Below are 27,332 nucleotides of genomic sequence, written 5' to 3'. Positions count from 1 at the left end.
TTCTGGTAGAATTTAGCAGTAAAATCCATCAAGGCCTGGGTTTGTCTGCTTGTTTGTTTGGGCGGTTTTTTAAATTGCCTTTTACATTTCACTGCTTGTTACAAATGTGTTTGTGTTGTTTATATTCTCTGCATTTAATATTGATAGTTCTTATGTATATATGCATTTATCTTTCTCTTTGGATTTTCCAATTCACTGAACCATATGTATTAAAGGTATGCCCTAATGATCTTCTAAATTTTGTTGGGAGCTGTTGTAATGTCTCGTGTGTGTGTGTGTGTGTGTGTGTGTGTGTGTGTGTACCTGCCTTCCTTAGTTTGTACATTCTCTCTTTTTTGGTTATTTGGCTAAGGATTTGCAAATTTTGTTTATCTTTTGAGAAACTAACCTGATTTATACATTCCATTACTTTCTGACTTCAATTTTTTTTTCTATCATCTGGTTTGCAGTTTGGGTTTCTTCCTTTTTCATAATCCAGGAGAGAATAAGGCCTGAGAGCATCCTGTCACACTCACAGTTCACAGCAGCACGTAATATAAAGACGGGGGCAGGGTTTTGCTTTGGGATTATGTCACTCCACTTCACAAGCTGATATGTGTTTTATTTATTGGGTACATACACACAGGTTCTCCTTCTTTTAAATTCCTAGGTCTATCATAGACAGCAATGGATGGGAATCGTTGTGTATAGAGTCTCTGGAGATTTTAGGTGTGACAATGATCTTTTTCATTGCGTCATTCACACATAAATGAGGGTGGCTCTAGCGTGGAATCACCATTTGCCTTACTGATTCCTTTTTGATTCCTTTTCAAGACTGGTTCCTAAGTTGCATGACAGCAGCTCATTGCCCCTCTCCCAGCCCCATCTACATCTCTCCGGAACCATAAACAGGTGGACAGTAGAATGCAAGCTCATCTCTGCTGTATGCACTCCAAGAACTGTGTGTCCCCTAAGGTCATGTTTCTTGTGATATGCACGTGTGAGTGTGAAGCTCCATATCCTCAGTGCTCCATTCTCCTTGCTCACATGCCTTGGGACAGAAACAACTCAGAAGAAGCTGGGGCAGTCTTTTATTGAGAAAAGTGTAAGCAATGCTACACAGTGGTGCATTTGGAGAGCAGAAGGAGAAATCAACAAGGAATTAATCACTTAGGTGTGCAGGGTCTGCCTGCAGCATCCTGTTCTACTGATCTTTGCATTCTGAAGAGACATCACTCAGGGCTCAGATCCTTGTCTGAGGAAAGGGGAACTAAAGCAGAAGCTAGAGTAGGGGGAAATCAGCACACTGCAGCCAAGTGTAGATCCTCAGGCACTGAGACAGCTGAAGTTTGTCATGGAGATCTCATTCTCCCAGGGCATAGTGTTGATCTCGAAATTGCAGATAGTTTTCTACAAAAGAGGAGAGTGAGGAACAATCAGTTTAGGGTACAGTGAAAAGGAAAGGTTGAGATGTCAGGGTGAAGTGGGAATCCTCTTAAGTCCCAGTGTACTCAGACTGACTCTGCAGCGTCCATTCATTCTTTCTCTCATTGCCTCCAGTCCTTCAGATACACATGTCCCTCACTCTAGTGGCTCATGGGATTCTGCATCCTCCTTCCCTAAGGAAGAACTTGAAGATGAGGCACAGAATCCTCGGAGTCAGTTCAGAAAATAAGACTCAGGGTCTCTGGGTTTCTTCACCTCCAGAACCTGGACCAGCACTAAGAGGGTCATGAATGGAAGAATGAGGGATATAAAAAACACTTCTGAAAATGACAGAGTGAAGGGAGGGGTGACAAGAGGCATGTAGCTATCTCCAGAACCATAAAACTTCAAAAACTAGCTTCATCCCTAGGGAGACTAGGAGAATCAGGGACAACATTGGAGCATTTCACCTAGAGGGCTATAGTCCCTGTGGTATTATCTGGGCAGGGGGTTCGGGCTGGGACTGAGTAAAGTTCCTGCTCTTCAGAAACTATCCCTGAAGCTGACTCCATCACTTCGGCAGCCAGCATTCCTAAAAGAGGTAACACTCCAATTCCCAGGGAAAATTCACTGAGCAATGGAATTAATATTATGGAAAATTTACCCATTCCTCTATCACTGGACATCAGCACGTATTTGTATCATCATAAACTGACATCACATCATCCAAACACACCTATTCATGAACCATCATGCCCCATAACAAATGCATGCTTACAGAAAATACACATATACACCTTTCTTTTGCCATATACTTACATGACTGCACAAAAACCATCCCAGATGCATGTGCACTCATAAACCTACAAGTTTGCACACACCCCAACCTGCAGGATAACTCCTGCAGGTTTTAGTCCATGTACATACCTCCTGCTGATCTGGCAGTTCATTGAAGGGGCAATCAGCCAAATCAACAAACTGAGCTTTGACACATGTGGTTCGTCCAAACTTTATTTTCAAGTAGAAGTTCATCCCACCCACGACCTACAGTGAAAAGAGCAGGATTACATACGTTTCACTAGCCAAGTTCATAGGCATGCATTCAGCTTAGATTACAGAGTTAATGTGTTCATAGCTCCATCCATGAACTCCTAGAACTATCACACACTAGGTTCCTTTCAATAGAGGAGCACATGCCTGAATTGCACCTTGTTTTCTTCTGATCAACTGTTAGAGGGTACATTGTGCTTCTGAGAAAGCAGTATCAGAAAATGGAACGCAGAGGCCAAAGAATGACCATTGCTTCAGTGGGCTCAAAAAGTGAAGACAAGTTCTAGGGAGACAGCCAGGGGTGATAACCAATCCTAAGGTTGCTCTAAGAACAAACAAAAGATCTGGTTTGCACACAAGACAAACTCAACCCTGCTGACCGTTACTATGGAGGCAATGGTAGTGGTAAACTCTAGGAAGACTTCAGGTTGATGACTTACCTTCAATTGTATCCTCACCACAGCGCACATCCCATAGGATGATTATTCCCTCCATTTACAAGTAGTTATCAAGACTTGTCCCTTTACAGGGTAGGGAAATGTGGAATGTGTGCACATGATGATGGTTTAAGTCAAAAGGAAAGTGGCCCAAACTGCCCTATCTTTTAGTGTGATTGTTTATGATGATGTTGTTGTAGTGACATCTTGAACAATCTTCCATGTGTGTGTAATTAGAGATGAGTTTAACCCATTCCTTGTACTAGGCATTTCAGATGAAACTTGTCAGGGAGGGAATTAATCAGGAGGTTAGGTACCTGGAAACAGAACTCTAGTTCTTGCCTTGAACAACCAGGAACAAGGTTCTCAATGTTTCTCTTCCTGTATTCCTCTCCCGTGAAGCTGGATCCACAGAGTCTATGGTCTATACCTCTCCTACATTTCCTCAATGGCATTATACAATGGAATGGTCCAACAGGGACGGTGAAACCTCGGAAGGACATAATATGTCCAAGTTTGTGATACTAAATGGTGGAAGGAAGAGAAGTAGGGCTGATCTTGAGTCACCTGAATGTTCAAGATGGAAGAAAAATGAGATTTACACATATGTGTGTGGATCATGTTATGGCTACGTTGCTATGGGCTCACTGAAATTAGACAAAATATATCCCACTTAATCACCAGCCATCCTTTTAAGCTGACCCAGATCTCTGTGAGTTCGAGACCAGCCTGGTCTACAAGTTCTAGTTCCAGGTAGGCTCCAAAGCTACAGAGAAACCTTGTCTCAACCCCCCCCCCAAAAAAGTAGGTTTTAATGCTGTCTCTGATCCTGTCTAATCTTGGTAACTGCTCTACATGATGAGGGATAATTCCAAGCTATAGAGGCTGAATCCAAGAAGGTACTCTTTATGTAGAGAGAGACAATGTCTGGGGTATTGGTAATATTCCCATATTAAGATAATGGCACCAACTCCAGTGTTCCTCCCCAAGATACTCAGGACTACCATGTACACAGCAACAAGACTTATTATGACAGTTTGAAGGTATTTGCCTAGTAGATTTAGGAGGGTTCCTGCCTGGTGACTGATATTAACTTTGAGAAAACATTAGAGCATCCAGACTGAGCACCAGTCAACAGTATCATGTATTCCTTAGAGATAGGAACTCCTGAGATATGTGTCCTCATAGGATTATACCGTGGAGCATCCTAAAGATGTACACAAGCTAAAATGGCTAGAGTGCTCCTGGGCCATAGCATTGTATACAGAGCATATGACTGAGCAAGATCTCATTGAGTAGAACACGGCTGTTTGCTACAGCTGAATGGATCCTTCCATATTTCAAGGTCAGGGAAGCTGAGTAGAGACTGTCAGAGAGAAGGAAGATCCTTAGGAAATTGGATGAGGATATCAGCCCAAACTGGGGATGTCAATCATCACACCAGTAACAGAATGAATCTGTAAGTGAGGTAACTGAATTTGTCTGTTCATTCCTGATTTTGTAAATGGAATCTTGCCCTTGTACAGGATGCCATTACTTGCAAGAACTGTTCACTGAAGGGAGTATTTACTTTCAATGCATTAAAAACTAAATGCTCATAATCACACACTCCAGTACACACACACTTGAGACAATGTGAAGTATGGACCAAGTATGGCTGAATGTAACATCGGGGTGAAGAAACTGCATGGAAACTGTGCTACTCTGAAAATTTGCCCTTGCAGCAACACAAAGTGTGTATGTGTGTGTGTGTCTGTCTGTCTGTCTGTCTGTCTGTGTATGTGTTAAAATTGTGCACTAATGAAGAAGGAAGAGAACATGGCTGGAGAGAATTCAGGAGGGCTTAAGTATGATCCTTGGTACCAATAAATCTTCTAACCATTTGTAACTCCTACTCTTTTCTGGTTCTCACAGGTGGTCTCTCTCTCTCTCTCTCTCTCTCTCTCTCTCTCTCTCTCTCTCTCTCTCTCTAAAACACACAGGTCATACACATACATACACACAAATCATTTAAAAATTTTAAATTTTCTTTTAATATTATTTAAGAAAAGACACTTAAAAATTTAAAACTCAGTCATAGTGAGCTTTCAGCGGGATCTATTTTCTTTTCCTGTACTCATTTAGATAATATTATCCACTGACCACATAGAATTGGTGGTAACAGTTAGTTATGGAAGATTCTGATAGCCTTTGTGCTTCCGGCCAGTTGGAACTGGGAAACAGAATGAGGCAATAGATAATCAACCACAAATCTCTAGATGGATTTCTAGCTAATGTAGTGGGACAATTCTAAACATAATCATGGAAGGTTATAGAACTGAAGATACTTGCTTAGACTATGGTTTGAGTAGCAAGAAAGAATAGATTCATGTTATGGTTCAATTTGTACCCCCTACAGTGAAGAGACACAGAAGTTGAGGCTATGTAGGAGAATAAGGGAGTGATAGGGGATACCAGCAAACACTGTAAAGGACAGACTCATTCCATTACCCTTTGCCACGGAACCACCTGCTGACTGGAGCTCATCACTTGTATTGGCTTGCTAACTTACATGTCATTGGTCAAATCATTGTAGGTTTCAACAGCAAAATCCACCGCTTTCTGCACCTCCTCATCATTCGGGACAGCAGGCTCCACATGTCCCACTATGATCTTCTTGTTCTCAACATTAGTACTTGTTACAGGACATGCAGCTATGACCAGTGTCAGGGCTAGAGCAGCCCACAGGGACAATGAGAGGCTCTGGTTGCTGGCCATGGTTGATTAGAGTGGAGCTGCAGAGGAACAGAGGAATCCAGAGTGTTCTTGGTGTGCTGCCTGGCTTTTTAACCTGCAGAGTCAATTGCCCAGGTCCTCCTCACTCCACCCAGACTGGCCCCATCCCTAGATCTTCCTTTACTCAGTCTTACCAACACCTCTTTGTTTCACCTCTTCTTCCTCCTCTGGGATCTTTTCCCCCCAGTCTCGACACCTTGTCTTGTGTCTTTTCTTTTTCCACTGCCATTTATATCTTCTCCCTAATCTTCCTCCTTATGAGTCTTCCAGCTAAGATCTCATAAATCCATGTCACCTTTGTCTCCACAAATAAGTTCTTACCCTTCCGGCTTTAAAAGGCGCATATATATATATATATATATATATATATATATATATATATATATATATAGTTTTGAAATGTCAGCTTTGCTTCCTGAGGTCTTTGCAGGTCAGGGGCAGACATAATACCAATACATGGAAATCCCCAGTTCAAAGATGTTATTTCAGAGGTTCCAGAGATAACCAGTGCCCTTTCCTGGGTAACTTCTTTGCCAAACGCATGGAATTAACCTTTATTTGGAAAAGAACAAATGATTTCCTTTATACAACTAACAGGTATCAGTCAGAGCACTCTGTAAATGAACTTTCTAGAACTTTTCCTCGGGCCTGGTTCTCTAGAACTTAGAAAAAGATTCTAGTGACTAAGTCTTATATATGACATTACAGTTAGCAGCTCGATACAGAAAGGACGTGAACCTATATATAGCTTTAAATTTTCTAGTAAACATTAAAAATGTATAAGAAGTAGGTGAAATTTTCAATATATTTTTATGACTTAGCATGTCAAATTTTATTTCACCATGTAGGAAAAATTCTTCACAGATACCTTATGATCCTTGGTGCACATATGCATTAATTCTTTGGATTCTGTGTTTGTACTATTAGACCATATAGTCCTTAAGATAGGACCTACTTCTAGAAATTCATGACAATGTGTACTAAAAACATGATATACAACCATCAAGTAGCTTACATTCCTTGGTGCACATATGTATTAAATCTTTGGATTCTGTGTTTGTACTATTATGGCAGATAGTATTTCAAACTGAACTTATTTCTAGCAACTCATGGCTATGTGTACATAAACCATAATAAAGTACAATCACATAGTAGGCTGTGTTCTAGGGAGAATCAATCAAGTTCAGGAAATTATAAATGCACTACTTGCAGTAAATGAGAGAGAAGGGAAGCCAGAGGGAAAGAGGTGCCACTGGATACTTGTGAGGGAGTGGCTTTTGAGATCTTAAAAGGATAAGAGCTTCTGTCTAAGGCACTGAACCAGAACTACAGACAGAGATTATGACCCTGAGACATAAGAGCCCTTGCCTCTTCTAGAAACAAGGAGCACTGGAGGACGTCTGAGTAATAAAGGGGTACTATAGGGTCTTTCACTCTGGCAGGTGTAAGCACAATGTATGTGGGATGTGGGATCAGGCTGAGGAGAGGGCAGATATATGAATGCTAGTGTATGGTCTGTTCTTGCTTCTTCACTCGGTGAGTCTCAGCATTCTTCCCTCTGTTTGGAACACTTACCTGGCGTTCCTGAACTCACTAGGAGGAAGACAAGGTTAACTTAGGATGAATGCTCCATTTTTCATGGAGGAATTTTAGTGAGTCCATACATCTGTGACACCCCTCCAACAAACCTATGTAATATACTCAGAAAGCTCTCTGCTGCCTGATCACACCCAGTGGTGTGCCTGAAGGTGTCTGTGCCTGACAACTTGCCATTACTTCTACCTCTGGTCTTCTAGGTAACAGATTTTCAGCAGTATTTTTAGGTGCCAATACCTCAAGGCTCTTTATTCTTAACCCAAATTGTCAGTTCTCTATTGCTATAACCCACAGGTCTTGGTGCTGGGACCCTGCCTATGGGCAAAAAGTGAATGAAGAAAAAGACAAATACATAAACACATGTAGAGTGAACCTAGGATCAGTGCAGCTTCTAACCACTACCCTTCAGTGTGTTTATTAGGGACAGCAGAAGGTTTGGAGTCAAATAATATAGGAAGGAAGTTTCTGTGGTAGAGCAATCTCAGGCTGTAAACATCAGAGTTATGCAAGCTGTCGTTGCCAGTATTTGCATACTTATCAATTGCTAATAAACACTCTTAAATGGACTCCCAAGAAACACTTTGCCATTTTCTTGAGTTGGCCCATATGTGTAATACTTTCTGGATTATTCCATAGGTCCAAGGCCTGGGGAAATCCACAAAATAGGTGTGTTAATGTCAAAATACACATTAACTCAGGACTTCATTCATTTGGGACTTTATCTGCTCTCTATACTTGTTCTCTCCATGTGTATAAACATTTTAAGCTTGGCACTCTGTGGGCTGAACCAAATTCAGTTTAGGACAGAGAAGGCCTGGTCTGACATGTGTCCCTGAAGACTGAAATTGGTATAGGATATTCTGAATAGACAGTTGGTTCTTTTATTCTTTTGATCTTGTCCTTTGTATAGAAAATTGTTGCTATGACAAATGACCTTAGAATGAAGACATCCCATGTTGCTAGAAACATCAGGTGGTGCTTAGTTGATTAAATTGCACCAAGGCCGGTCGTTGGAGTGGTGGAGTGGTGGTCAGCTGGCATCTGTTCAGCCCTGCTTTGGCCTTGGGGCTGGTAGTAAGTGAGAGCTGGCCAGAAGGAATGCAATAGGAAGAGTCTAACGGCCCTGTGTATAGAGATACAGAGGAATCAGCAGGTGCTAAAGTAGAAGCTATAACACATGATACAGAATATACAGCTGAGACGTCAAAGAATATTGTTTGAGTGAATAATAGCTTCTCAATGTGAGTGAGATTGCCTAAGATTAGATGAAGCTGCCTAGGACTTGCACAACTTGTATGGAGAAGTTAAGGTCTAATTTCAAACTTCAAAGGACAGATTGATTCTCTTATTAAGAGTCAATGCAGTTATTGGCTAAAGTGACTAGACAGTGGAGGTCTTTGTTGTCTTGAAAATCCTAGATTCCTTAAGATTACACTAAAGTATCATCATTCCTGGATGGCAGGACACCCATTTACAACATGGTTCAGTGAGTATTTGACGCCCATATTGAGTCCTACTGTTTCAAAACATTCCTTTCAAAATATCAGTGGTCATGGGCATTGCACTTTGTCATCTAAGAGTTCTGACAGAGGTGGATTACAGTAGTATAGTCTCTAAGGCACTGGTAACATCTGTTCTACAGCCCATGCATCAGAGTGTCTTTTGGTCATCCAAATCTTATTATTTAATTAATCCATTTGTAAGGCTGTAGCCCTGATCAATATTGACTCTCTGATGTGGATACCTTAGGTTCATGAAAAGCGAGCAAAATAGCAACATAGATTTTAACTGAAGGTATATAAGTTTTCTCTGAGGGGCTAGCAACAGTTTATATTCTTCATTCCTTAAATTTGGTTTCTTGACTATAAAAGATGCTGTTGATACATTATATTAATAATAATATAGCAGCTTATAAAATGTTATCAAACATTGTCTCTCACTACATGGATTTTTTAAAAATAAAAAGTCAATCAATTGGACAATATTCATGAATGTGTTATTTTGAGAAAATGCCACAGTGATTTCTATCATTTAACAGCTACCATTGTGATCAATCAGAAGTTGCAACATCCTGGAATAATGTGCACAACTAAAAGGGTACTACCCTGTGGGTTCTGATGATTGATTGTAATATCTTTAGCAATAAAAGGCTTTTTAATTAAGGGGTATACATCATTTCTAGGCTATTTCACAAAAAAAACCAGACTCCAGTTCACTGTAAACATAACTTTATTTGCACTAAGAAACTAAAAGTTTTTGTTATTTGGTGTATTGTTATGTTTTCTTTTTGTTAATACTAGTAAGCTTGCCTAGAATTATAGACACTTATAAATGAATAAGTAACCTGTCTGTAAAATTATTATGGCTATATCAACACATAGTCTTTATTTGCAAACTAAATCTTATGAAGAAATGTTGCCTAAAATAAACAAAAATTATCTTAAATTTTCATTAAAATTTCTTTTTGTATAATGTATTTTAATCGTGATTTCCTGCTTCAGAAACTCTTCCCAGATTATCCTGAGGAACTGGAAGTCACTCTTGCTGCTCTCAGAGGAAAAAGGCAATCATCAATGTCACCCAGTTACAAACACTATGATCTACAGTGTGACCTATGTGCAAGATATACTGGTGCAATGGAGGCACAAATGTTATGGGAGTAACCAACCACTTTTTGATTGGATATAAGACCCACTTCACTAAATGAAACCCATACTTGACACAGCTAAGTGGCCAATAATAGGAGACTAGATAGGCTGCAGGCCCTACTAGAAAACCTATTGCTATTGCTCTGCTAAAGAAACATAGCAATAAAACAACTCCTAATGACATAGTTTTTGTTTTTATTTGTATATATTTATTCTTATTTATTTTATATTCCAATCACAGTTTCTCCTTCCTCCCCAATTCCTGCTCCCCTGCATCTCCCCCAACCCACCCCCAATAACTCCTCAGAAAGGGTAAGACCTCCCTTGGAGAGTCAACAAGGCCTGGTATATTCAGTTAAGGCAGGACCAAGCCCATCTCCCATGCATCAAGGCAGAGTGAGGCATCCCACCATATGGAATGGGATTCAACAAATCAGATCATGTAACAGGAATAGATCCTGGTCCCACTGTGAGGAGTCCCACAAACAGGCCAGGCTACAAAACTGTCACCCACATGTAAAGGGCCTAGTCTAGTTCCACGTAGACTCCCCAGCTATTGATCTAGAGTCTGTGAGCTCCCACAAGTTTGGGTCAATTGTCTCTGTGGGTTTCCCTCTTGACCATATAAATTCTCTTCTCTCTCTAACTGGACTCCCGAAGCTCGGCATGGTGCGTGGATGTGGATCTCTGCATCTGCTTCCATCAGTTACTTGTTGAAGGTTCTATGATGACAGGGTAATTACAAATCTGATTACAAGGGAAAGCTAGTTCAGGCACCCTCTCCACTATTGCTAGGAGTTTTAGCTGGGGCCATCCTTGTGGATTCTGGGGCATTTCCCTCGGATCAGATTTTTCCTTAGCCCTGTAATGACTCCCTCTATTGAGATATCTCTTTCATTTTTTTCCTACTCTGTCCCTCCCCCAACTCAACTATTCCATTCCCTCATATTCTCATCCCCAAACCCTCCCCTTTACTACTCCACCCCATCCCAGTTTACCCGGAAGAGCTCATCTGTTTTCCCTTCTCAGAACAATGGCTGTGTCCCTCTTTGAGTCGTCCTTGTCATCTAACTCCTCTGAAGCTGTGGATTTAGTCTGGTTAGCCTTTCATTTACTTCTAGTATCCACTTACTAGAGAGCACATACCATGTTTGTCATTCTGGGTCTGGGTTACCTCACTCAGGATGATATTTTTCTAGTTCCACCTATAACCCTGCAAATTTCATGAGATTATTTTTTTATCTGAGTATTTTTTTATCTGAGATTATTTTTTAGCTGAGTAGTTCTCCATTGTGTAAATGTGCCACATTTTCTTTTTCCATTCTCCCATTGAGGGGTATCTAGGTTGTTACCGGGTTCTGGCTATTATGAATAATGCTACAATGAACATAGTTGAGCAAGTGTCCTTGTGGTATGATTGAGCATCCTTTGGGTATAGGTACAAGAGTGGTAGAGTTGGGTCTTGAGGTAGATTGATTCCCAATTTTCTGAAAAACTGCCATGATGATTTCCAAAGTGCTGTATAAGTCTGCATAAGTTTGCAGTCCCAGCTATAAGCTTGTACCCCCACTACGACATATTGTTATAATAATAAATCAGTACCTGCTTCAACTCTCACAGAGAAGCTTCTTATTTCAGTAGAAGAAAATTAACAGAGACCCACATCTTTTTAAGAAATCTAAAGAACTCATACTTTGAGAATTTCATAGATGTATACAATGCATTTAATGGTATCCATCCCTACTTTCCTCCAACTTCTCCTGGGTATCCCCACCACATTTATCTTCAAATTTCATGTCATCTTTTTGTAATCTACTGGATCTAATCCATGTTGCCCCTATGTGCCTAGATGTGGTACCATCCACTGGAATGTGAACAACCTATTAATGGCCATATCTCTGAAGAAAATTGATTCTTCCTCCAATGGCTTTTAATTGCCAAATATTCTCAACTAGCATTAGGGTTTTCTGGCATGTTCCCATCTATGTTGTAATCATAAATGGCTTGATTTCTTGCAAGCCTTTTTATGCAAGCAACCATAAGCTCTCTGAGTTCATGAATGTAACATTCCTGTCATATTGGGAAGGTACACTTTCACAGTAGTATTGTCCTGACTCTTATGATTATACAGTTCTCTCTTCTGCAATGTGCCTTGAGGGGTGTGTGTGTGTGTGTGTGTGTGTGTGTGTGTGTGTAACTGATAAGGATAACACCAATCAGCATCTGAAAAGAAGTAACATAATCCAGAAGGCAACACCACCTAATATTACATGCTGCTGTGACCTCTGAGGGTCACAATTTAACCAACAACTTACAGAGTCATATCCTACAGTTTCCACTGGTACTGCACTTGTTGGATAACCCTTGACATCATAAAGAATTAACTTCCAGTATAGAGTAACTCCTTTGAAGATTATACATGTATGGGAACTTCTAAAATATCAGGAGCACACATGGCATCTCAAGCATCCTTAGCATGGTTGAGCTCTTCAGCTTTCCTTTCATTGCTCTCCCCACCTCTCATCATTTAAGTTGTCTTGTCATTCCATTTGTCCTTCTGTATCACCTGTTTTCTGCTGTCCTCTCACATTTTAATATCTTGCTTCAGCCCCTCAGTGACCTCTTTCTAGATTTCTTGTTTCTATAGGCTTCCTTTGTTCACTACCCATACCTTAATATTTGCCACCGAGAACTATATGAGAGAGATCATGTGGTGTTTGTGCTTGGGTGCCTGGGTAACTAATTAGTATGTTATTTCCTAGTTCTCTTCATGTACCAGCAAACTTCATTTTTCTTTACATTTGTGTAAAATATTATTGTGTACATGTACCACATTTTCATTATCCCTTCATGAGTTAATGGACATTATCAGTCAACCCATTTCCTAAACAAAGAGCTTTTAAAACTCATAATTAATGAAAGGAGCAACCAATTTAAAATGTGAGTGAAAAGAATCTATAAAAGACACCTTACCAAAAAGGTAAACATATGGCAAATAATTAAATTAAAATGTGACTCACGGCATATGTCTTTGGGGAATTGTAAAATAAGACAATGAGATGCTATCACACTCCTGTTAGAATGGCCAGAATCAAGAACGCAATGTAGCACCAAATGCTGACAAACATGAAGCACCTCTGAAATCCTCTTTTATTTATGGTGGGGTTGCAAAACAAAATGATATCTCTGGGAGGCAGTGGAGTTATTTATAACTGCAAAACTAAATATATGTTCACAATGTAATCCAGCAGTCACACATTTTAGTGATTTGACAAAGCTAAACCAGCAATGGATGTTTCATTAGCTTTGTTTATAACTGTCAAACTTGAGAACAACTAGTATGCCCTTTATTAGGTGAACAGACAAACAAGGGCAACCTTGACTTATGGGCACAGGGAAAGAAATGAAGTTTCAACTCATGAAAGACATAGCAGAAAGCCAAGTGCACATTTCAAAGTAAAGCAATCAATATGCAAAGGCTACATACTACTGAATTTCAATTCAAAGGCATCCTGGAATAGGCAAGTCATGGGTGACAGCTCAAAGACAAGGGACCGTAGTTGGGGGAGTCTGAGTATGTGGAGCACAGAGGACTTTTTAGAGCAGTAAAATCATTCTGCATGATGCTACACTAATGGAGCTGTGGTATTATATGTTTGCCCACAGCCACAGATTGCACAGTCTTTCCTAATTGATTTGAGGCATAATGGTGTGTAGATGTAGGTGCATTCATTACAACAAATGCCTCTTTTAGGAGAGAGAAGTAGAGAAAAATAAGCACAATAAAACTCAGTCTGTCACCAAAACATTATGATAAACTTTAGTCTCAACTTTTCATTGGAGACCAGAGATGTCTACACTGCTACCTCTCCCACCATGTTCCTTTGAGGAAGAAGCCATATAGAAATATTGTCTGTGGTACCCATTCAGAAAGAGGTATTGGAGGATCAGACCAACTGACCAGATCCAGGACATGGCAGCTTCATCCTCTCTGCCTAGTGAGCTCACAAGAAGGCTGGCTGCTTAATTAAGTTTGATTGCTTTATCTGTTAGTTGCTTAATTAACTCGTTAAATGAAATAAATACATGTTTAGTAAGAAACAACTGATATTTAGTTTCCTTGGAAACCTCTCTGCCATTTACGTCTTCATCCCAGGCAGCATTTGTGTAAAGTAATTGACAATTGGCGCCATTACAGAAAACAATTGGCAGGATGCTCAAGTAAGGTGAACGTGGGAACTGGTCCTTGCACTGTGCATTGGGGCTGCTATAAATGGAAATTCTGAAAATAGTAGTTTGGCTGAATGAAGAATCTGAATTCTTGGCTGAATTATGGTAAGAGGGGAACACGTTAGGATGAAGTGCTTGGAGAGGCTTTCCTTGACCAAAGAAGCCGCCAGGTGGCAATGGAAAACAAGCCAAATCAGCAAATTTACCTGAAAACATGCCAGACATTTAAATTTATAGTGAGAAATCAATTGAATCTGAGACTACATTTTTTGAACACTACAAGAAAATTCTTTTAGGACCAGCATTTTCTCCTGAAACCTCTCTCATCTAGGATAATTCTAATCAGTTCATGTGGTACCCAGTTGTCAGGTAGGGATCAAGCCTTCACTTCCAACATTCTTGGGGATAAGTGAGTCCTTAGAATCTCACTGGACAATGGTCATGTTACTTTTAAACAGTATTTCCTTGGAGAAGCTATAGAAGAATTCTTGATTTGCTCTAAACTAAGAATTTCCACCAGTACAAGTTTGGTTTACTGTGATGTATGCTGTTTAGGTTTCTAATTAGTCAATCTAACATTTCCTAGATATTTAAATTTAAAAAATGCTGTGATGTGGAGGTATTATCTGAAAGTATTAAAATATACATTTCTGAGTCCATGTATTAAAAGTTTCTACATATGATTAATGGCAGTCTTGGGCGCATATATAGTCTTAGAGGCTGAAGCAAGTGGACATAAATATCACATGATGAGCATTTTTTAAATTTAAATTTTTAGTTTATTTTTTGACCTTGGAGAAGTCTCTAAGAACTGCCTGGAAGAACTACCTGAAAGTGATAGTGAGGAGGAAGAGCCAGTCTCTCCCACTTTGAATTCTTCCGTGAGCCCCAAGAGAATGATCCCTTGACAATCTACATGGGAAGCAGTACCAGGAGAGTTGGAGAAAAGAGGCTGGTAATTATTTGGCTCTGAGTGGAGGCCTCCTGGCCAGCTTCTGTTTGCTTTCCAGGTTTCCCAGGCCCCCAAAGTTTCTGAGATGTAGCAAACAAGGCTTTTAACAGTTTAACAGAGTAAGTGCTTACTATTGCTCATCAGTCCACGTGTTAACAGACATTGCTGTTGCCAGCTGGCGGATCTGTGTTGATGGAGGCTACTTGTTTGTTTCCCAGACACCCAGACTCTAAATAACCACACAGAAACTATATTATTTGTAATACTGTTTGACCAATAGTTTTAGCATATTTCTAGCTAGTTCTTACAACTTGAATTAATACATTTTTTTAAATCTATGTATCACTACGTGGCAGTGGCTTACTGGGTAAAGTTTTGGGGCATCTGTCTTCTCCAGGGGCTATGTGGCATCTTCTTGACTCTGCCTCTTTTCTCCTAGCATTCAGTTTAGTTTTTCCCATCTAACTCTGTTCTGCCCTGTCATAGGCCAAATGGGTTAGGACCCCAATTCTTCATTCTTACAACTGTAGCTAGGTTGACTATTCTGGGCTGGACTTATAGCCATAGTTCTGCCTTAAATTATGACCAGCAGGGCTTAACCTTACAGGGTGAGTTCATGCAGGTTTGATTCTCATTATGTTTTCCTGGCACCACAGAATGAGGAGCACCTGGCAGCTAGGATGAGCTCTCTTCTGTGATAGCAGGAGCACACAAGAGCAACACAACACAAGCATGTATTTGACTGTTATTTGTATTATTTTTGATATGCTAACACTGAGCAAAACAAATCTTAGGGTCGAACCCAAAGTCATCATATGGGAAAGCAAATGCAACCTTTAATTGGAGGGGCTGAAAGGCCACAAGGCAGAGCAGTCAGTAAAGAATGCTTAGGAGGAAAGTTCTCAGGGTCTGTGTTGTAAACTATCGTAAGTTACATTTCCAAGTGTAATGCCACAACCCTAGATGATCTGGTGGGTACTGTGTTCATGGCATCATACAGCTGAGTTTTGTGATGGAAAGGAATTGTCGCTGGTACTAGCTAAAGTTAGCCCAGAGTCTTTGTCTTTGCCAGAATACAAAGATTTGAGACTGGAAAGACAAAATAACTGCATGCTAGGCCAATGCTGGTTGTTTGGCTTCTGAGTGATTGGTGAACATTTCAATGTTCGCTCAATTTTCTGAAAAGATTCTTTCTCTACATATTTCAATTTGTTTTGAAAGTCTTGTTATTAACTTACAGTTGTCAGGATATTGGAACTGGGGACTTGGTTGATATGGTACATTCCTGTCTTGAGCAAATGATTTGAAAGGAAGAGGATATAAGTGTTATCTTATATTTAAGCTGTTTTCATGCTGTGTAGAATTATTAACCATTGTTACTCTGATAAACTAGAGAATTTTCCAGAAAAAAATTTGACTAAGGGCTCTAGGGAACTTGGAAGGGATCCTTGGAAAATAGGGCATTATTCTGTAGCCTGTTGGCTGTTTTTCCTTTCTATATGTAACTATTTAAGAGACAATGTCTGTCAACGAAGACTCATTAACTCCTTCTGGTAGAATTCTAATGCTAGATGGTTAAAAAAAATTTATTTATTTTTTCTCTATTATTGATCACTGTCTCTCCTCAACACTATATTTTTAATGTAGCCTCCATCCTTATATGTAAAAAAACATAAAAAAAAACAAAAACAGACAACAAGAAACAACATCTTCTAATTTAAATGCCAGTCTGTATGATTACATGTTGGGGCATACGTTTCAATTGAATAATCAAACATTTGCTGGGTGTTAACAGACGTGCAAAGTGCTGGAGTAGAGCGCTGTGGCTGGAACTCGAACTCATACCCGGAAAAAAGGGCAAAAACTGGTGGTGGACAAGCACCACCCATCACAGAAAGAGACAAATGTCTTGGCAGGAAAAGACTTTTTGCATAGCTGAGGATCCTCACTCAACTATAATTCTGTCATTTCCGTAAAAGGGAAGGTATGGTTCCCACAATTTCATACAAAAATCTTCAAACATTAAGTTGAAAGAATAGCCAACAGACATCTATAGCCTTTCTAACAACTGAAATATTTTCTGATACTCTCCATCAATCCCTGCCTCCATTCATCTACCCAGCCATTTTTCCATTTATTATATAAAACTAAGTCGGAGTAAATATGCCACTTCATCCCAAACACCTCAGCTTTCTTCCACAAAAGGATAAAGATGTTTCACTACATAATCATAATCTTATATAATATCCAACCACATTTGAATATCTTCATTTGAACCTGACACCTTTTAACAGTTCTTGGTGATGTTACAACACTCATGGTTTAAACACTGGATTTGTTTTTTATGTTCTTCTAGAGCTTTTTTAAATAGACAAATACACTTCTGCTTTAAAAAAAAACATAATATAGATTTTTTCCATAAGGAGCTCTTTTTCACGCTCTATTTCTTGCAAATTAATTGCTGAGTCTTGAGGCTTGATTAGATTCAGATTAAACATTCTGCGTAAAAGGCATCCCCGGTGACGCTGTACATTTCCTGCACACCGCGAGGTTGCTAATATTATCCATAGCGTCCTGCTTGCTCTCCGGACTAGTGTGAGTGACGCCAAGCTATCGCCATTGTAAATATGTTCTCTCTCTCACTTCCAAACTAGCAAGTCATCTGGAGCTGGACTCGCTGACGTCAGTGCATAGCACGCTCACTCAAACTAAAGGCTTGAACCGTCCACCCTTGAGCTTCAATCGGAATCATTAGCGCAGAGTCACCAAAGCGGTGGTTGGGGAATTCTGCTGTTCTCTCTGCAGGAGCCACTGGCATTGTGGAATAACTTTAGTCTGCTATGAGAAAGGAAGTCCATTTCAGTAGAATATGACTTAGAAATAGCAGACATCTAGCTGTGTGTAAACAAGAAAAGCCTAAACGTGGGAAAGGAGTTTAGAGAAAACAAGGCAATTTAGAGATCTAAGGAACCCAATCCAGGATTTGCTTCAATATTCCCCCGGCACATAAAGAGAGTAATGTCTGACTATGTTGTTCACTTTCCTCACATAAAGAACTAGGCTTCTAGAATAGAAATCTTCGAATACAGAAAACCACATGGCATCTGGGAAGAAATGAGGTCAAAATACCTCTATGTAATTGCCTTTCCTTTGCTAGCAGTAGTTTTGCTGATTATACTTCTGTAAGATGGAAGGAGGCTATTTGTTCTAACTTTGGAAAATATTATAGCCTGTGCTGGATAATTTTTTTGTCAAATTTTAACAAATCTGACAGGAGGAATTTAGGAGAGAAAGGGCATATTTTGACTCACAGTTTGAAAGGTGCAGCCCAGCATGGTGGTGACAATATGGTGTCAGGATAGCTAAGGCCATGGCAATGCCATGGAGCAGAACTACATGTTCATATTTTGGCGGACCAGGAAACATTGCTCAGACAGGAACCAGAGCCAGATATAGACTTCAAGGTCTGCCTCTAAGCACCCATTTTGGCTGGTTATGCTACATATCCTAAACGATCTGCAACTACTCCAAACAGGTTAGCCTGAGGGTCCAGTGCCATTGCCATCACATTTTAAAGGTGTGACACTGACTGTTGTAATTGTTTCATCGCTAACTACTGCCTCCTTCCTAAACTACATGAATTTTTTTTCTCTAAATGTTTATTTACTTTTACAAGTTTAGGTGTTTTGTCTTCATATATGTCTGAGCACCAAGTACATTAAGCGTAATTTTTCCTCTCTCTTGTCTGTCTGTATTTGTAAGCTCAAAGCTGAGCAGAGGTGACTTGACTTCCTGTTGAATCTGAAGCTACTGCCCTTCTTGCCTGGCCCCATTGCTCCCCGTCTTTGCCAAGGCAATCGCGTATAACTTAGGGTTCTTTTTGCTTCAGAAATCTAAATGAAAAGCTTCATGCTGTGAATCTGATTTTATTTCTGCTAGTCACCTGTTTTCCCTTTATTTGAAGGTTCCGTTATGCTTTTGAAATCAATTTCTTTTTGGTAAAAACATAACAATAAAAATATGTAAATAAAGAAATAAATAAAATAGTACAGGGGATTCTGAAAATGATAGTTTAATGCTACCCTTTCAGAGTCTTAGAAATTTTAAGTGCCTGTGGGCATGGTTCTAGTTGTCTTGACAGCCCACCTTTAATTAGTGAAGCTGCGATGGGCTGTGCCAACACTAATACTGTGATGGTGTATGCACGAGTGCCTGTGAACGTCCAGCCTGGTACATGCCAAATTCTACCAACAACTGCAGGTCTCTAGAGAGCTCCCACTCTCCAAAGGAATTGTATTCATTTTTGCTTAAATGCTTCTTTTTCTTCTTCTTATTTTTATCGAGCTCTACATTTTCCTCTGCTCTCCTCCCTACCTCTCCGCTCCCTTTGGATCCTCTCCTAAGGTCCCCATGCTTCCAATTTATTCAGGAGATCTTGTCTTTTTTAAATTGTTGTCTAGGTTCTCTGGGATTGTGATTTGTGGGCTGGTTTTCTTTGCTTTATGTTTAAAAACCACTTAAGAGCTCAGTGCTACTAACCGACTTGAACTAACTGATGGGAACTCCTTCTAGATGCAGATATTTCACCTTGTTATTCTGCATCCTCCTTGCTTCTCTCCTGTGTCATATAAAGAGGAACTAGTTTGTTGAGGATTGCATTGTATGCAAAAAATGAATACAACTTAATATGTTGGCCTTCATTTGATTTCAGTGCCAGCTTGCTTGTAATATAGTATTTATACCTCAGCACTATATTTAAAAACTAAGATAGTCCATAGTCACTAATGCCATTTAGACCCAGAGAAAGTGGGACAAATAATCAACCTATAAGCTTCAGATAGCCAACGAGGGAATGAGAGGTTTCTGTTGACTAATGTAAGACAAATCTCAGTGTAGAGCAGAAACCTGACTAGTAATTCCAAAACTGCTTCCACCTGCCTTCAAGCTAAAGGTTAAAAACACCTGACAATCCATTTCCTGGTAATACACATTTATGTTTTATCTTGGGGAATTTTTAGGAAAGTGTCTATCCTGGGTGAAAAAGTGGTACCAGGGAAAGTCTTTCTTTCTGTTTTTCTACATATATTTCTGCTTCTTTTCTTTGGGTCTGTCTCTAAATCTTTCTTTGTTTCTACCTCATAGTCTCTGCCTTTCTTTGTCTTTTTATATCTATACCTTTACCTATATAGCCCTGTTTTAATCTTTGTCATTTTTTTAGCTCTCAGTTTCAATATCTGTTTTCAGCTGTTTCTCTGTCTCTGTGTGTGTCTCTGTCTGTCTTTCTTACATACTCCTTCTCCCTTTCCATCTCTTTTCCAATTTTTATCTCCACCCACCTTTTCATTTACTTTCTCCTCCCTATCTTCAGTTTGTAGAAGCTCTCATGTGGGATGTGGTGTCTAGAGCTGTGATTCCAACTTTTAATTCCAAGCATTGTGTTATGTCCAAGAGAAAAACATTTAGGGGATGTTATGAAGATGATAAGGAGAAGCACCTGAAATTCTTCATGCCACCCTCTTAGTGTTATAAATACCTCCTCCCCTGGTTGCTATATTTACAAAAGATGAAGCCAGGGTTCCTGTATAACCATTCAGGACTTACATAAGGGGATAAAGGTGGCATACTCTAATTTTCTGCCTCAATGTCTGGGTCTCAAATAAAGCTTATTACATGTGGAAGAAAAAAATTGTGCCAAACTTTCAATACCTACCTTCTTTTTTTTTTAGCTTTTTTAACTCTTTTATTTTATTTTTTTATTGAGAAAAGGAGAAAGAAAAAAAAACAATTTTCCACCTCCTCCCAGCCTCCCATTTCCCTCCCCCTCCTCCCACCCTTCGCCCCCTCCTCCCACCCTTCGCCCCCTCCTCCCACCCTTCTAGGCCTACCCCACTCCTTTCCCCCTCCCTCTCCAATACCTACCTTCTTGATTCGAAACTCCCCCTTTATAATGTTCTCATAAGGAAAAAAGTATTCTATCACCCACCCACCAAGGATTTATGTTCATTTGAAAGGAAATCCAATAAGTGAATACTATTGTTCACTTATAATATTATTATTTCTTCAATACAGAAGAAACCTTGGTTATTATTTCACTGACCATTGAAGGCAATAAACAATACTTGGAGCTTAGTCAAGGGTTTCTGAAAACAGGTACCTTTACAGGTGTTAAATCACTTTTTGTACACTTACCAGGGCAAGAAGTAAGTGGACTAAATTTCCTACCCAATGACTGCCAATATAAAAAATAATTCACAGACAAAAATCTCAGTAGACAAAATGGTAACCTATTCTGAGGTTTATAACTTGATTCTACCATTGTTATGTTTATTTTGTGTAAATGGACTCTGATATGGACATATTTTTGTGGAAGAGGCTCATGATAGGATCTTTGGTAATCAAGAGGGAAAGCCTAGCTGGGCTATAGCTCAGTGGAATCTGTGCTGAGCTCTGGAATTGTGATGGCACTTCAGAATTGCCATATGTGAAGTTCTATGTACCAAATATAGATTATCTCATGAACAAAGGCAGTACCAGGCTTGGAACATGATCTTGGGTGCAGAAGCTTCCTGATTAAGTTCAATGTCTACAGAGAGTAAAGCACTTGAAAAAATGGGAACATATTGGTAAAGGTCAAGTGAGGTGATATATACCTTCCATGTGGAGAAGAGGAGATGCAATCTCTCTAAGACTTTGAGAACACATCTCTATTTTGAGACTTAAAACAAACTTTTAGCTATATCTTCATATAAAGTTAAAAAACAAATAACATACTTCCAATATTAAATGATGCAGAATTTACATTACATTCTTAGGATGAATGGAAGGCATAATGAAGAAATACCAAAGCAAAGCAAGGCCAAAACTCAATTAAGCAAATACCAAATCCTGTAGATCCATTTCCCACATTTGACACATAAATTCCAAAGGCCTTAGAAGGCTCAGCCCCTTCAGTTTTGTTTCCTATTCCATACATTTCTCTCTTGGGTTGGTTCCTATATATGCAACTCTTGTTGGCAGATGTCTCTTCCCTCTGGTATCTAGAACATGTTGTTATCTCCACTGAAACTTTGATTTCAGTTTCACAGATCATGTTTTGGCTTCTCATGGATCCCTGGTCTCACGGGGCCTTCTGCTCCTATCAATTCCAGCACTGCAGTACTTTGCCTGGTCTCAGCAGCTCTCTAAAACTTCAGCATAAGAATTAATGACCCGGGCATTTTTACTTTTTTGTGCCTCCAAAGCCAATGCCACGTGGATGACACTGCCAAGCTCATCTGGCAGCTTGAGCTGACTCCCGCTTCTCTTGAATCACTTTAGCAGTAACCTTTTTGTATTCAGTTGCTTTCTAGGAGTAGAAAACTCACTAGATCTTCTCCTTTTGCAAATTGGAAGCTTAGCCGAGTGGGAGTCTTTCCATCGGGGCACTTTTCCCACTGTTCCAATGCCAAGCAAACAGCATCTCCTTAATGCCGTTAATCTCCTCAATAATTAAAGTCTCCCTTCAGCAGAGGCCTTGACTATACCATTTAGCTTTCTAGTGTTCTTTCATTTTGTTCTTAACTTCAAACTGTAATTTTGTATTTACTTTTGCATGGTTTGTTCTTATTTTAGTATAAACCTGCATAGACTGATTAGTAATAACCATGCCACAGACTCAACAGTTTGCTGTCATATTTTTTTCTCTGCCAAAAAAAATTTAGTCTACTACCTCTTAATTTAGCCTCAGCCAAATTTTTAGGACAAGGTCAGAAGGCAGTCAGATTTTTGTCAAAACACCACAGGAATGACTGCTAGTCCTACTGTTAATATTACTAAACTCTAAAACCTCTTGAGCTGGGACTCTTCAGTTGACATTGCCCTAAACACTACAATGCTCCCATTTTTGTAATGTCTAAAAATAACCTGTAAACCCCACTTCCTGGAATGCTGGAGGCTGTGATTCTTGAGATAACAAGCCATGTGTTATCAGTGGCCTAAACAAGTTTGCTTGATCCAACTGTACTGAATGCACTTGATCACATGTAGGTAGAAGGTATGTAGGCAGAAAATATATCAGAACAGATGTTTGCCACTGACTGGATGTAGGCACGAGGTACATAGGCAAGCAAGAAGTGTGTCATGATATATACTTGCTCCTGATTGGACTTGACAGGAAACAAAGAAGTCTTACAGGTTTGCCTTTATAAGCTTCCTTAATATGTGAGTTTTCATTGTCTGGAAACTCTAGAATGGACTTTGTCAGAGTCTATTATTGTAGCCAGTATTTAACTAAAGTTTGCTTCAAATTTGGCTCTCAAATTATGATAGTGATATTATTTTGGATCAAGAGGTTTAACATGTATGGCCTGGTAAGCTCTCCTTAAAATATCCAATCACTTTTCTAGTATAAAGTTTTAATAGGGTCAGGCCCTTACAGCAATACATTAGCCCTGGTACTAAATTCTCTACTGGTAACTTTTCTGTTGCTGTGATAAAACACTGTGACATAAATTGACTCATAGAAGAAATTTTTTGTTTGGGCTTATGTTGGACTACATTGCTGGCTGCTTAGAGGTTTCAGTCTGCCATAAGCCTAGAAGTTTTCTCCTTCACCAGAAAAGCTTTCTGCTCTCTACCTGCCTTATCTTGAAAATGTGTCTGGGCCTGGAGGACTAGCCTTATCTAAAAGCTATCTCTAAACCAGGTACCGATTCATCTTTAGCTTGTCCCCTCGGCACAGATACCTGATAAGAAGACCTATGCTGGGAGTTCTCCTATAGGAACCTTCTGCCACATACGAAACCTTGTCATAGGAGTGTGCCACTAAATGCAAATTAGGGTTTGTCCCCAGTCTCTGCAATCCTCTATATTCTTTATACTCTAAAGTAAAATTGAACTGATTCACTGAAATCTCTCTCCCACAGGGATGTCTGCATTCATGTTCATGGACTTCTTAAAAGCTTAAAATGTTTTCTGTCATCCCTTCTGCCTCGTTATCCTCTTGCCCTAGTGACCAACAGGTAAAGAGGGAAAGAGGGCCCCCACTGGCTTAGAGCCCCAGAGAGGTTAAGTCTACTGTGGAAGGAACAAATGGCTGCAAACAGCAGGCAGGACAACAAGAGTTAGAAACAGAGATCACACCTTCTACTGCAAAGTGAAGCAGAAAGAGGGAACTAAAAACAGACAAGCTATGAGTTTTCAATCTCCACTCTAAATGGAACACACTTCTTCCATCAATGCTATACCACCTCCCAAACAGTGCCAAAAATTGGGGTCCAAGTATTCAGATGTGACATCTTAATGGAGACATTTCTCATTTAAACCACTATAACATCCACTCTTAACTTTTCATGCAACAGATAATTAATTGTTATACCTTTAAGGCACTGATCTCCAGTGAGTACATAAAGTTGAACTAATTGGGGGGATATAAATGATACTCAAAAACATAGACCTAATCATATTTCTTCCTTAATCTATTGACTGAGAGTGAATAAATATCTTTCACTTTAATTTTATTTTCCAAATTCTCAGAAATAAATCCACAATGGGCAGGAGGAGATTTTGTAAACTTGGAGGAAGGTGGGTGAAAATAGTCCACTCTGTCTATAGAACTGCATCTTGGTCAAAGTGGGAGAACATAGAACATCAAAAAGTTTCTTCAAGTGTACTTTAAACTTCTGAAGAAAGTAAATTATCAAAGAAAAGTAAAACATGGTTGAAACTTGGAGAGGAAAGAAATTAGTAGTTTGCTGTAGGTAGAGGGCCCACTTATTCTTCCCTGCCACCTAACTAGCTTAGCCCCGAAATAACCACACAGAAACTGTATTCATTAAACTACTGCTTGGCCCATTAGTTCTAGCTTCTTATTGACTAATTCTTTTTTTTTTTTTTTTTTTGGATTTTTTGAGACAGGATTTCTCTGTAGCTTTTTTTGGTTCCTGTCCTGGAACTACCTCTTGTAGACCAGTCTGGCCTTGAACTCACAGAGATCTGCCTGCCTCTGCCTCGTGAGTGCCGGGATTAAAGGCGTGCGCCACCACCGCCCAGCCTTTGACTAATTCTTATATTAATTTAATTCATTTCTATTAATCTGTATATCGCCATGTGACAGTGGCTTACCAGGTAAAATTCTCAGTGTCTGTTTCTGGTGGCTCTGTGGCATCTCTCTCTGGCTCTGCCCTTCTTTGTCCCAGCATTCAGTTCTGCCTTCCCTGCCTACCTAAGTTCTGCCCTATCAACAGGCCAAGGCAGTTTCTTTATTCATTAGTGGTAATGACAGCACACAGAGGGGATTCCCACATCAGATTGCAGCCTAGAACTGTGGTGTGGGGGCAATAAGGTCAAGGGGTATGGATTTGGTCACTGGAATATGAAGAATTAGAATGAGCACAGAATTATTGTGGACTCCTAACTTTTTCTTCCCATCTATCACCTAATAGTCCCCTAGAGGTAATATTCTAGAAGACTCTTCTCTGAGAAGCTGGGCAATTAAGTGGAAATACTGAAAATACAATGTTAGAGACAGTAATTTCAGAGATCTACAAAAAACAAAACAAAACAAAAAAACCAAAACAGGATAGACCAGTTAGTTTCAGCTAACAAATGATAGACACCATTCTATCTTAAGCTCCCAGGCATTTACTTTGCTTTTAAAATGAAAACGTAAAAGTCTGGAAAGATGACTTAGTTAATGAAATTCTTGCTTTAAATTTATGAAGACATGAGTCCAATTCCTAGACCCCATGGAAGTGCTTGGATTAATACCTTACCTGGTGCCATTATCGATACTAAGAATCCATAGACACACAGCTCATAGTTCCTAGAGGAGAAGCTACTACTATTTTCTATTAAATTAGTATAGTATTATTCTGACTTCTAATGACTTATTAAACATAAAGGTTAGTGCATTTCTCAGTCCTCATCAGAGAAGATTCTTTATTCAGTGGATGGCAATCAATGCAGAGCCCTACAGTTAGTCAAGATGAAGAGAATAAGAGTGTGGAATCTTATCCCTACATGGAACATGAGCAAACTAAGAAAAAGGAAGTCAGAAATTCTGTTTTTATTAATCATTTATGTGCACTGGCATTCTTCCAGTCCTGGTGAAGTACAAAGTGGGAATTGTTTCTCTTCTTAAAAAAACATCCTCCTTTTCTGTTATTATCCATGTGCCACAGTCCAAATTTCCAGGCATAATAACCTGCAAATCTCAGTGAACTCAGTTCTGCACATGTAACAGAGAGACCAGATGCTTTATGAGGCTGCTCCTGATACCTTTCACGAGAACTGTGGCTTGGTTATTTTACTGCTTTACTCTCCTTTCTTTATGATGTGTAGTCATCCTGGTCACATGTTTATGGATTTCTGTTGCCTTTTCACTTTGTCTATCTTTGGAACAATGTCTCTTCTTTCTTATTCTGACTCTTCCTCTTTATGGTTACATAGAAGCACCATGTGCCCAGAATGCTAACTTTGAAATAACAGTTGGCTTCCTGTAATAACTGCAAACACCATACCTGTCATGTTTAGATCATCTGAAAATGAACAATGATCGCAATGTACATAAAAGTAACTCATGGCCCAAGAGAGAAAATAAATATCATAGCAAACAGAAAAGTCTGCACTCTGGTCCCGCAAAAGGGCACACGTAAACATACTGAGGACAACTGGGAACACTTGAAATTCATTAGCAGAATCACCCAGTGCTCTGGAAAAGCACTAGAAAACAGGTTTGTTACACACCTCCTTCAGAAAGGTCTCTAAGCACACAAAACACTTTCCATAAGCAGCTTCTCCATCAAGGGAAGAGGGGAGCTTGGACAAATGTGGACTATTATTCCCTTTGTGTTCTCCACTGAAGAGTTCCTGTTTTTCACTGTGATTAATTCTACACTCCTTTGCTTTACTGGGTGTTTCATTCAGGACTTCCTGATGGATATGGCAAAAGAAGGGATACGGGTTGTGTTAAGTGTGGGCCTTGTCATCTGCAACCACATGCTCTGTTTATTGAAGCCTTGTATCACCAGTTACCCCAGAGAAGCAAGGACAGATACTTAGATGTCCTGTGGCCCTGAGAAGTCACTCAGAGTAAGAGGTATCAACATTCCCACAGGGCAGGGAACCCTGATTGCTCTTTGGGCTGCCGAGGGAGGGGGACTTGGTTGGGGGAGGGGGAGGGAAATGGGAGGCAGTGGCGGGGAGGAGGCAGAAATCTTTAATAAATAAATAAACTCAAGAAACTAAAAATAAATAAATAAT

General features: G+C 39.7%; 1 pseudogene; it reads right to left on the bottom strand.

Annotated features, from left to right (window-relative positions):
* Positions 1-1,056: 1,056 nt before the first annotated feature.
* The window catches only part of LOC142845108 (cystatin-D-like), a 51,018-nt pseudogene continuing 24,742 nt past the window's right edge, over positions 1,057-27,332 (bottom strand).

This window comes from Microtus pennsylvanicus, chromosome 2 (assembly GCF_037038515.1).
Source record: "Microtus pennsylvanicus isolate mMicPen1 chromosome 2, mMicPen1.hap1, whole genome shotgun sequence".
Classification (NCBI taxonomy): Eukaryota; Metazoa; Chordata; class Mammalia; order Rodentia; family Cricetidae; genus Microtus; species Microtus pennsylvanicus.
The sequence above is the reverse complement of the archived record's forward strand: the minus strand, read 5'-3'. Positions and strand labels throughout refer to the sequence as shown.